The sequence below is a fragment of the Condylura cristata genome, unplaced genomic scaffold (assembly GCF_000260355.1).
Source record: "Condylura cristata isolate star-nosed mole 26May11 unplaced genomic scaffold, ConCri1.0 scaffold00028, whole genome shotgun sequence".
NCBI classification, from domain to species: domain Eukaryota; kingdom Metazoa; phylum Chordata; class Mammalia; order Eulipotyphla; family Talpidae; genus Condylura; species Condylura cristata.
This window is the reverse complement of record NW_004567129.1, coordinates 4,364,180-4,375,689: the sequence shown is the minus strand read 5'-3', so window position 1 is coordinate 4,375,689 and position 11,510 is coordinate 4,364,180. Positions and strand designations below refer to the sequence as shown.

General features: G+C 60.4%; 1 protein-coding gene across 3 annotated transcripts in view; it reads left to right on the top strand.

Moving 5' to 3' along the window:
- Positions 1-380: 380 nt before the first annotated feature.
- OSGIN1 (oxidative stress induced growth inhibitor 1) overlaps positions 381-11,510 on the top strand; it is a 19,844-nt gene continuing 8,714 nt past the window's right edge. Inside the window, exons 1-2 of one of the 3 annotated variants that reach the window (XM_012730425.1) lie at positions 8,849-9,036; positions 9,943-10,235. The gene's annotated coding sequence lies outside the window, so the exon portion shown is untranslated. Of the gene's footprint in view, positions 392-8,848; positions 9,037-9,942; positions 10,236-11,510 lie in introns of those variants that run through there. The other 2 variants (XM_012730426.1, XM_004690341.2) reach the window with 2 other exon arrangements.

Sequence of the window (11,510 nt, the reverse complement as noted above, 5' to 3'; positions counted from 1 at the left end):
GGCAGCAGGCTGCCGGCACGCGGGCTCTCGGGCTCTCCTCCGTCCAAGAGCCAGGGGCCTGTCGGGTCCTGCTGGGTCCTGCCGGGTGCAGCTCTGGAGCTCCGGGAGCTTGTCTGCTCAGACGGGCAGCCCCTCCCGGCACTCTCCACCGGGCCCCACCTCCACCAGTGGGTTGCACCCCTCCCAAACGTACAAGCAGTGTGGGGCCAGGGGAGGACGCGTGGAAATACAGAGAAGGAACAACTCGTTACCCAGGATGCAGCGATGCTGCTGATGAAGATGGCGATGAAGAGGGCGGTGATGATGAAGGCGCTGGCGGTGGTGAGGATGGCAGCTAACTAGAAGGCGACTGAGGTGCAAGTTGCTCCCCAGGGAGTGTCAAGGAGACCAGGTAGGTCTCGTTTCCTCAAGAGCACCCGCAGAGAACAACTTCTTGTGCTGGGGAAGGAAGGGGGCAAAATCAGGAGGAGGCTGCAGGGCGGAGTGGGGCGAGCACCGCCACCCCCTGCCAGCCGAGCCCTGGCTTTGCCATCTGAAAACGTGGCCGCTAGGAGTAACTGGCGGGGCGCGGAGAGGAGCACGGCCTGGCATCTGGTTAGGGCATAAGACATCATGGCCTTTGCTGTCACCCTGATTATCCATCCAGGCCCTCTGCCCTCCCTGCCTCCACCCCAGCCCCACTCCCCCACCCGCTGGCCCCCACCCCCAGCTGCCCTGGCCCCTGGCCGCTCAGCTGCTTTGCAAGAACCTCAAGGGGAAGCCGCTGCAGCCATGCTTAAAGGGGAAGTCACCGGCCCTGGGCTGAGCCTCCACCGAGTGCTGTGAGAGCCCCGGAGGAGCAGGCTCCAAGGGGCGTGAGCTCTGCACGCTGCTGGGGACACCCCCTCAACTCCATCCCACCCCAGACCCCAGGCTTTCGACATCTCTGCCAGCAGCACCCACCGTGTGCTGTAAGAGAAACCCCTTGGTCCCCACAGCTCAACCTTCTATACCCAGCTGGGGCCTCCGCAGGCCTCAGCATGGGCGTTCACCCTTGGGCTTCCTGCTCTCCTGTCCCTTTCCCAGTAACCTCCCAGTCCAGGACCTGCCCGTCCCCCTCACGTCCTCAGGCGGAGCTGCCTCCTGGCTCCAGCCCAGTGCTAGGCCACCAGGCCCGCTCTGCTCACAAGGTGAGACCCCAGTATGCTCGTCTCCGCCCTGGCCCGCCCGGGGGTAGCTTGAAGTGGGCAGTGGGTGAGCACAGTCAAACAGCCCTGCCGCCCGTCAGGCGCTTGATTCTGGAAGTCTGTTGCCTCTCAGTTGACAGGGCTGCTCACACCCTAGTGTTGATCCATCACCAAGGCCCACTGACACTAAATACAAAACAGACCCAGGCCCCCTCCATGGCCCACTCGGGCCGCCAGTGTCCCGGGCTGAGGTGCTGCCAGCTCTCTGACCAGCTGCCACAGCTGCCCGCTCCTGTTCACGCTGCCCGCCCCACCTCCCCCAGCATGGAGCTTCGGGGACCCTCCCTCTGCAGCAGGTCCCGCCCAAGGTTGTGTCGCCTCCAGGCTCAGCCTGACAAGGCCGGGGCAGCCCCTGGCCTCCCCAACCCCCTCCCTCAGGGCTCCAGGTCTTCAAAGCTGCCCACCTCCCACCCTGGGGCAGCACAGAGAGGCTCTCTGCCCTGCCCCTACCCGACTCTCCACTCCCCAGCCCCCTGAGCCAACTGCTCCCTCCACAGAGGCTTCCATGACACCCCTCCGCCAGTTCCCTCCCGGGTGCACTCTTACTTTCTTTGCTCTGACTCAAGTCAGTTGGGTCTGAAGCACTTGGTTTGTCAGGTCTGATTTGCAAGGCCAAGAATGTACTTGCAAAGTTCTCAGTAGGGCCCAGAAATGCAAGGTCCAGATACCCCCACTCTGTCTGAACTGCAGAGATTCAAAAAGGGATCTCAAGAGGTTTGCCCAGAACCCCAGAACTGGAGGAAAGCCAGGCAGGAGGTGTGGGCCGGCAGGAGGCAGCCGGCGTGAAGCCCTTCCAGGTCGGCACCTGCTGGGGCCTGTCTGCCAGGCCCTCCAGCTCCCGTGGCCAGGTGGGTAGAGGATTGCTGGCACCAGAGGCGGTGCTGTGGGGGGCAGGGGCAGCACAAGTCTGGTTGGCAGGTCCTAGTTTGTGAGAGACAGGGACAGAGGCGTCCCCACGCGTCAGCACAGCACATGCTAGGAAGGCTCGTGGGCCCAGAGACACTGGTCAGTCGCTCCTGTGGCCGCTCCCCCTCCAGGCCTGGGGAAGGGAATCTTATCATGTGAGGCAAGTAAGGTCACTGACCTGCCTGCCCCAGAAAGACAGCCTGGAGGGTTGCGAAATGGCAAATGGGGCTTTTTTTAGCATGTGGGGGAAAGGAAACAAAGAAAGCTGTGCCCCTGCTCCCAGGGCCAACAACAACACCGGGATGGCCAGGGAGAGGCCGCCGGCCGCAGGGCTGCTTCCGGCTCCCAGGGCCGTGTCCTTGGGTAGAGAGGCCACGGGCCTGCTCAGCGGCCCGGCGGCTTGGAGGAGGGGCTGGCCAGCCAGGCCTCCGCTAATGCTGCAAAGCATCTCTCAGCCCTGTCACATGCTGAGGGGCCCAGGGGCACATGCTGACAGATTAGGAGCAGGTAGGGGAAGCAGAGCCAGAGACTAGTGTGGACCACCTGTGTGGCCAAGCCAGATGAATCACCTGCTGCAGTGTCTGTGGGGTACAGTCCGGCGTGGACAGCAGGCGTCCTCAGCCTCAGGGAGCACGGGGTCACCTGGAAGCCTTGTAAAGAGACAGACCCAGGCCCAGAGTTTGTGACGCAATGGCCTTGGGCAGGGCCTGAGAGTCTGCATTTCCCAGGTGCTGCGGGTGTGGGGCCCAACTTTGAGAACCGCTGCTCTAGAGACTACCTGGGGGCAGTTGTGGGCTGGATGATCGGAAAATCAGCAGGCCCAGAGCCATGGGGACTGGCCAGAGTGAATAGGCAGGTGATGGAGCAGAGGTGAGGCTGGTCCTCACTTACAGAGGCCCCTCGCTGCACCAGCAGCGCCCTCCGAGGGACAGCTGCATGGTGACTTCTCGCCCAAGGACACACAGCTAGCGAGCTCCAGAGCTGAGCTCCGCCCAGAGTCCGTGAGCCCAGGGCGCTTGCTCTCTGCAGGAAGGGTCTCCGAGGCGGTGCCCCGGCCCTGTCACCAGCCTTCGCATCCAGGACTGCCTTCGGGCACGACTACAGAAAAGCGCATACGTGCACTGTACAGCTCAGGGCTGGTCCCGCTTGGACAGAGTCCATCGGGAAAGTCTGAAAGCAACAAACAAGATCCGTGCTCTCATTCCCTTAACATTTGTTCAACTACTGCTGTGGCCCAGACCAGGCTTTGGCGGTAGCACAGAAATCTCTGCGCTGGTGGCTTCCAGCTGTGATGATGATGGCTTATTATGCAGAGAGCATGGAAGTTGGGATTTTAAAAATCAGTCTGTCCAGGTTCCCCTTTTTTTCCCCTGGTCCTTTCCAGGTCATCCCTCCAGCCCACATGTGGGGCAGGGCACAGCCTGGCTTTGCCCAGTCGGGGTCCCTGTTTCTTCAGAGTCCTCTCTGCAGGGTGTCCCCACTCTTCCCCTCTGCTCTCGCCAGCATGGCCCCCACCTGGCACGGTTGCTGCTCAGGGAGTCTGCTCTGAATGCCAAGGCTGTGGAGGGCGCGCCCTTGTTCACCGTGGTATGTCTTGGAGTGGTTGGTGTGGGTGCAACAAGAATTCCAGCCCAGGAAATGGCCATGCAGAGGAACACAGGGGGACATCTTGGGGTCAATCTCAGGGGTGCCCTGAGGTCTGAAGGTCCTATCGTGAGTGGTGGTAAATGCGCAAGGTGTGTTCCGGGTCCGTCCATCGGTGGAGCTGGTGGCCATTCAGCCCTGCACCCTAAGGTGCCTTCACCTGAGGTTTGCCTTTAGCTCCTGCAGTCTCCTAAAGAGTGTGGCTATAATATCAGGGTGCCAGGGGAGGGGCCTAGTGTGCTGGGCACCTCCACGGGCCAGGCCGTTTCTAGCCAGCCTAGAAACCAGCAGCCTAGGGACACCGTGCCCTGTTGTACATGGGACTCTCCAGGGATGCTCCTGGTGGGGGGCCTGGGCTCTAGTGTACCCCAAATCTCCCGAGTCATCCCCAGGTGCAAGTGTGGGATGAGAAGCCATTGTCCATTCCTATCTCACAGACAAGGAAATGGAAGCCCCAAAGGTCATGCCACTTGCCCAGAGTCACACAGCAGAAGTGATGTGGCCACAGAACAAGAAGCTGGGAGGTGGGGGATAAAGAAGCAGAGTGTGGCCGGAGAGCCTCTCACCTGCGCAGCTGCTCCTCCCGGGGGCTACCCCCTACTCCCGCTCTGGCCCTGAAACCCCTTCCCTCCGGGTGGGATGCCAGTGTACCCCAACTTTGACACCATCTCCTTCGCTGGTCTCTGGTGACTTGGGTCATGAGCCTCACTGAGCTCCGCTGTCTCTCAGAAGGGAAGGCTCCCACCTTGGGGTGACCATGGCTCAGCCACCACACACACTGCATTGCCACACAGACTTGGCAAATCCCTCTGGGTTTCTTCATCTGCAAACTAAACTTGTCATTGAAAATATTTGCCCTCCTCTCTGGGCGGTCCAGAGAGTCGATGAGATAAGGTGGATAACAGTGCTTGGTAAACAAGAGGCACAGGGCAAATATTAGCTCTCCGTCAGGCACCGGGAGGGCCCCGTTTTGTCCCGCGAAGCACCCAGCAGGGACTGTCTCCATCTCAGCTCTGCTGTGACTGGGGCCATGACAGATGTCTGCAGGCCTTGGCTTCCTTGCCTGTCGAATAGAAAAACAGCATCCACGCCTTCTTCACTGGGCAGTTACAGGGAAGCAATGCATCGGCCCAGGAGATGCTTTACATGTAAAGCACCTTGTGAAGTGACTGGCACGGCCCTGCTGCCATGGTGTCTGAGGCAGGAGGAAGGCTTCCTTGTCTGCTGTCAGCCTCTCTCCTGGAGGCGCCCAGGCTCTGGCTCCCAGCCCCACCTCTGCCACTTGTGCTGTGTGTCCTCAGGCTCAGGAGTGGCCTCTCTGAGCCTCAGTTATGTGAAAAGAACCTCTTGTCAGCATTTTCCAGTGCCCGGAGAACCCCAGCAAGTGGCAGGAGTGTGGGAGCTGCACAAGGGAACCGGGAGGAGGAGCAGAAGGGGGAAGGGGCGGGGGCAGAGGCAGCCCCTTGAGTGGTCCAGGATCTTAGGGACAGAGGAATGGTGGGTTCGATCTGCTTCTGTGCCAGGACCCTGGACTTCCCCCACACGCTCTTGCACTGGTTCCCAGGTCCCGAGCAGCGCAGGGGAGGTTGGAGAAACCGGGGAGTGGGGCTGTTATGCCCTGCAGAGCAGGCTGCTGTGTGCCCCTCACCCACCTCAAGCCAGGCCCCTTTTCTCAACTGCCTGGCCATAGCAGTATCAGGGAGGGAAACTGAGGCAGGTCACACTAAATCAGCCTCTTGCCATGCCCAGGGCGACCGGCTGTCTGGGTTTGCCCTGGCGGAGTTGCCAGTTCCTGGGTTACAGAGGGGCTTTCCACGCCGAGCCCAGAAGGTGAGGTTTGTACGCGTGCGAGGAACTTGCCCAGGGCCAGTGGAGGCATCAAGAGAGAAGTACGTGTGGCATTAGGTATCCCAGTGGCCCATGGCACAAGTGAAAGAAATGAGTGATGTCAGTTCAAGCAGTCTACCTTCTTGAGCTCAGGATGTCGAAAATATTTGCATTTTTCTGTTGTTTTTTTTTTTTGTACTGACTGTTTGAAATCTAGTGTGTATTTTATTCCTACAGCTAGACTTGCCAAATAAAATACAGGATGCCCAGGTAATTATGAATATCAGATAATGAAAAAAGTTGTCACTGTATGTATTTCCCAAAAAGCTTTCAGTGTAAGTATTGCATCAGCTACACTTATCCTAAAAGTTGATTGTCCATCTGAGAACTGAAGTTACCTGGTAACTATATTTTATTTGCTACTTTGCAGCCTTGCTTTTTTTAAAAAAAGATTTTTTTATTTGTGCATACAGAACTGGGGTACAGACCAGAGGCTCAGGGGCAGGGAGAGGCTTCACCAGAGGCAGAGCGGGGATCAGAACTGGCAGATTTTTTAATTTCTCTGCAGAGGGGAGCAGCGGGCGGGTCAGGAGAGGTCTGCCACACCATGTGGTCACCTTCGGGGCAGGCGGGAATCGAACTCATGTGGAAGTGGCTTAAGTTTCTTAGTGCTGCGCTTTCACCTGCTGCGCCACCAGGCAGGGCCCTGCAGCCTCATTTTTAACACATCTGGCTGTAGAGGTTCATATTCCAGACACTTAGGCAGCCACCCAAACTCATGGTCAAGAAAGGGAAAGGACAGTTCTGGTGGAGTCTTGTGTGTCCCAGGGAGCCGGCCCCCCTCAGTCCCCCCACAGAGACCCACTCTTCTTCTCTCTCAACGGCTCAGTCCAACCTTTGCCCTTCGTCTGCCTGTTGCATTATCTGTCTTTGTCTTAGTGGAGCTTTCTGGAAGCAGCTCAACATATTCTATTCTGACAATCTCTTGGCAGGCCAGCAGGCAGCAGGGGAGAAAGTCCACTTCTCTGACAAATCCTGCACGTCAGCGAGTTTTTAAGTTCCAGAAAGGGGTCAGGGCCCGCGGGGGCAGCAGGGCAGGGCAGGGAGACAGACAGACGAGGTCCAGGGGCGGTCCGGGAGCCCCCCTCCTCCCAGGCCCCGCTCAAGCCCCGTTGCCAGGCCGCCATCTTGCCCCCCACACACTGAGCTGTTCACATGGGAGTCTCTGACCCTGGGTGTCTTTCTCTGCCTCAGTTTACATCCAAACAATACTGGGAAGTCGCAGCCCAGAGCCCCAGGATGGGGGAGGGGCTCCAGCAAGGCCACCTCCGGGCAGTGGCACAGCCGGAGCTGGAGCCGGAGGTAGGTCCAGCGGCAGCCGATGCTTGGTCACCGCTCCCCAGTGTTCCAGGGGGCAGGGCCCTGCGTGGGCTGTATGCCCACAACCAGGGGGTGGGGTAGGAAATCCCCGTTTGGGGGGGAAAGGCACTGGACTGTGGTGATGGCACACGGGTGACTTGGTGGTGGGAAGCCCAGGGGGATTGCAACTAAGGTGGAAAAAGGCACAAAATGGTGTAAAAGTAAACTATTATAAAATTAAAAAGAAAGAAAGAAACCCCCGTTTGGAGCAGAGGCCCAGAGAGTAGGTCAGCAGCCCGGTCCCCAGCACTCCTGCAGCCGGGCTGGAAGCAGTGGGGCACGAGCCTGCCAGAGCAGTGGGCTTCCGCTGCCCCTCCACGTGGCTGTGTCCCATGACCTGGGCCTGGAGCACTCCCGGGGCAGCGCTTCACCGGAGTTCAGGCAGCTGATGGCCACTTAACCCCACAACGCACCGCGCCCCCTCCCGGGCCAGGCACATGGCCCCTGCGGCCTGCAGCCCCCGGGAGCCCTTCTCACTGCAGCTCCTCACAGTGCCCCCAGCCCTGGTGCTCTCGGCCACCTACCAGCCCCTCCCCAGGGCAGCACCCTGAACCTCCCAGGGCCCCTCGTATCCCTCCTCCTCCTCCTGCTCCCCCCTCTCTGCCCGCCCATGGCTCCCTCAGGTTCCCGGCAGGTCTCTGTGTCTCAGGGGCGGTTCTCGCAGGGGCCCGTCCCGCCCTGGCCCGGGAAGGCACCCTGGGGTCAGGCCTGCCGGAGGACACACGTGCTTGTTCTGCGTGGGGCGTTCCGTGCTGCATGTGCCGAGGGCGGGCCTGCCTCCTCTGGGGCCCCCCGGGCCAGGGCCAGGGCCAGACACTTCGTGGGGCACACACTGTCGGGGGCAGCAAATCCACCATCAAGGCGCAGGGGCCTTGGTCAAAGCATCTGTGCCCGAAGCACAGCAGGTGGCAGGACTCTGCTTTTGCTTTTGGCATCAGGCGCCTGGTCAGCTCCTGAGCGTGTTCCCGTGGGCCCTGCCTTTGTGAGAAATGCTCCTGGGCCTTGGGCATTCATTCCGATTCCTGTCTAAACGGCATCGAGCCATTGTTATCTTGGCCGTGGGTGTTGGGGGCAACCCCCCCACCATGAAATTTTACATGCCACCCCAGGCCCCGGCTGCAGAGGGTCTGCCAGAGATGGCCCAGGCCAGAGAGGGTGCCAGGCCACCACGTCGCCGGTAAAGGAAATGTCCCCCAGTTGGCGAGGCCCCGCTCCTCCCCGCCCCTCCCTCCTGCGCCGTGTGCCCGCTCTGCTGGCCTGCTTGGGGCACGCAGGCACGCTGTCCTGCCTACTCAAAGCCCGCGTCCTGCTTTGGGGGGAGAGCGCGAGACCATAAAATAAGAAAGGCAGCCCGTGAGGCGCACGGCCCTGTACATGAGAACACGAGAACAAGCAGGCCCTGGCAGGCTGAGGCTTCCTCGGGCAGCGTGGCGGGCACCACTTCACCGTGTGCGCGCCCGGCCAGACTGCGACTTCGCTGCACTGTGCAAATGAGAACATGAGCTGTCTTGCCCCAGGAAGGGGGCAGGCTGGTGCTAGAGGGCTTTTGGGGGTGTGGGTAATCGAGAAGGTGGGGAGACGCCAAGTGGAATCAGGTGGAATGAGGTGGGATTCTTCCTCCACTCCGCCCGTCTAAGGAAAAGGCTCATTTGGGGACCTGGGGACCCAGGCTCACCAGCTGTGCTTCAGGGCTGGGGCTGGCCGGGTCCCATCCCACAGGGGCCCCTTTAAGGCCGGCCCTGGGACTGCGGGGTGACTGCCCCCCCCACCCAGATTGTGCAAGTTCATTCATCCTAACCCTGCTGACTCACGCTTATGAAAGTGATTTTCCAGGCCCCGCCCATCGCCCGCCTCTTCCCAGCCCGTGAAATACCCTGCTTTCCCCTGTCCTCTCACAGCCTCTGGGATCCCCACAGGGTAATGGGCATCCTGCTCCTGCAGGCACCGTGACCCCTGGCCCACCCAGTGCCCACCTAGTCCAGGCTCACCAGTCTCCCGAACCCCTGCTTGTCAGGTGAGTGGCCTGAACCAGGCAAGGGGCGACTGGGGGGAGAGGGGAAGAGGCGGTTCATCCAAGGCAGGGTGACCAGCCAACAGGTTGGTGGAGCCAGGCAGGGGGCCCCAGGTGGTCTGGAGCAGAGGTGCACCCGGCTCCCTCGGGGCCTGGCTGAATTTTCTCCCACCCCCAGGCTCATCCTCCACCACTCCTTGGTGCCCATTTTCAGGTGCCTGGCACCCTCAGTCCCACAGCTGCCCTGCTGCCCGCAGGCACCCTGGCTCACATGACGGCACTCTTGGCAGGAAAGAGGTGTGGCCAGCCTAGGCGTGCCGCCAGTGTCCCAGGGCCACTGGGCCCCACCTCTCCTGCTAGGCATCTGCCCCAGGGGCTCAGGAGCTGTCTCCTCACCGAAGGCTTGCAGGTGCTGAGAATAAGGGGCAGGCCCAGAGTGGCCAGGGGGCTTGGGCTCCCGGGCTCTGCGTAGGGAGGTTTCAGTGGCAGGGGAAGCATCATGACTGGGGCAGGCGCTGGGCCAAGGCTCACCTCGTGACGAGCGGCCGGGAATTCGGCATGACGGAGCACCTCCTTGTCCTCACCGCTCCACGGCCTCATGTCTTTGTCGAAGTCCTGTTATCATAACATCGCCCGGAGGGACCTGCCCGCCAGGTCTCCAGAAGGAGCACCGGTGGGTGCGGTTGCGAGCACTCCTGGGCGGAGGGCTGACATCAAAGTCACAGGAGCAAAGGCCAGCAGAGATGCCTGTAACCAGCACTGGACAGGTGTCCAAGCCTCAAGGCGGCCTCAGCTCAAAGGCCACAGATGGACAGATGCCGTGGACCCAAGGGCAACCTGGCCAGACACTTAGCTCCACTTCTCAGATGCTTGCTTGAGTTTGTGAATTTGAATGTTGGCCTTTTCCAGTCGACATTTGGCATCTTCAGCCAGAGGGACTTACGTGAAAAACTGACCGTCCCATCTCCACAGCCCAGCAAAGCATGAGGGAAGCGGAAGTAGCTGCCCTTTCCAGTGCTCGGTAGCAGGCAGGCAGCCGCGTTTTTCTGAGGTGGGGGCTCTAAGCTGCTCGGGACTTGGGGACAGCTGTACTGCCACATAGGAAGTGACCTCTGCATCGGCCTCTGGGTGGCGACCTCATGTTTGTGGCATCTGGTGACTTCTGGAGTGAGCACTGAACTCGGAGTCCCAAAGCCCTGGTGGTAAGTTGGGCCCAGCAGGTCCCGCCACACGTGATGAGGGCTGGTCCTGATCCCGCTTTTGGGGCCGGGGCCCCAGCAAGTACCTCCTCATGGTGACGGGAGGGCTCAGAGGGACCATGGAGGGGAAGCAGGCGCGCTGGGCCACTCATTTCAGGGGGCAGTGGGCACTGGGCCCAACTCAACTCCCAGGCCTCAGTGTTCTTGCCTGTAAAGAGGGTCCCCGTGAGGACAGGGGATGCTAACACATAGGGCATGACCAGCAAGGACGCTGCTGCTGCTTCTGGGGGCAGTGAACAGGCTTGAGGGCCCTGGGGGGCTGCTGGTGCCCGAAGAAAGCCCCCCAGGGAACTATAAAGGCACACCCAGCACCAGATTGCTGCTTAGCAACTGTCTCCTCCTGAGGGGAACAGCGCTGGGACAGAAGGGTCGGGTGAGAGGACAGAGACTTTCAGCCTGATCTGGGTGGGGGGAGCCCTGGAGGGAGCTGTCACCCCACTCTGCTGTTGGGGCTGGGAGGAGGCTGTGGGGCAGGATGACAGGGCCATGGAGGCTTGGTCCAGCTTGGTCCCAGCAAACTGGAGCAGACTTCAGAGACTGCGCAGGGCGATGGAAAGGTCGTGGCCTCCCCATCTCCACATCTGTAACGGAGCGTGGTCGAGGATTGTCACATCCCTAATAAACAGGGGCACAGCCACACTGTGCACCAAGTGTTAGTGCTGCGTGGCGCCTAGCGACTCCCCGAAAGTCAGAAATATTAGCCACTGGTTACTGTTGGTTTCAGTGGATGTGGTATCACCCCAAAATATGCTCTCCAGGTAAATGGCATAGCCCCGATGGGGATCCAGGCATGGAAAGGGTCTTGCAGTTCCCACTGTTTCTTGGGGGAAAGCTGGGGGACACATGAGGGGCAATGGTCCTGGCTACAGCTGAGGCAAGGAAAGAGGCTTTCAGAGGACCCCACAGCAGGGATGAGGGATGCCCCGATATGCTACCTCCCCCTGTGGGGCGCTGGGCATGCCCTGTACCCTCTGAGCCTGCCTTTGCTCGCCTGCTCGGTGGAGGGGATTCAGCCCCCTCAGATCACGAGCGGATCCGATGCTGTCACGCGGGAGTAAGTTCCTGGCAAACTATAAAGTGTCTGTGTGGCCATGGTAGGTGGCCCTCTGCCTGTTCCAGGCCGGCCCCACCATCTCCTGTCAGCCACCTCAAGGTTTTCCAAAAATGTGCACCAGTTGCCTCTTTTCCAAACCAGGGAAGGCACGTAAAAATCCTGTC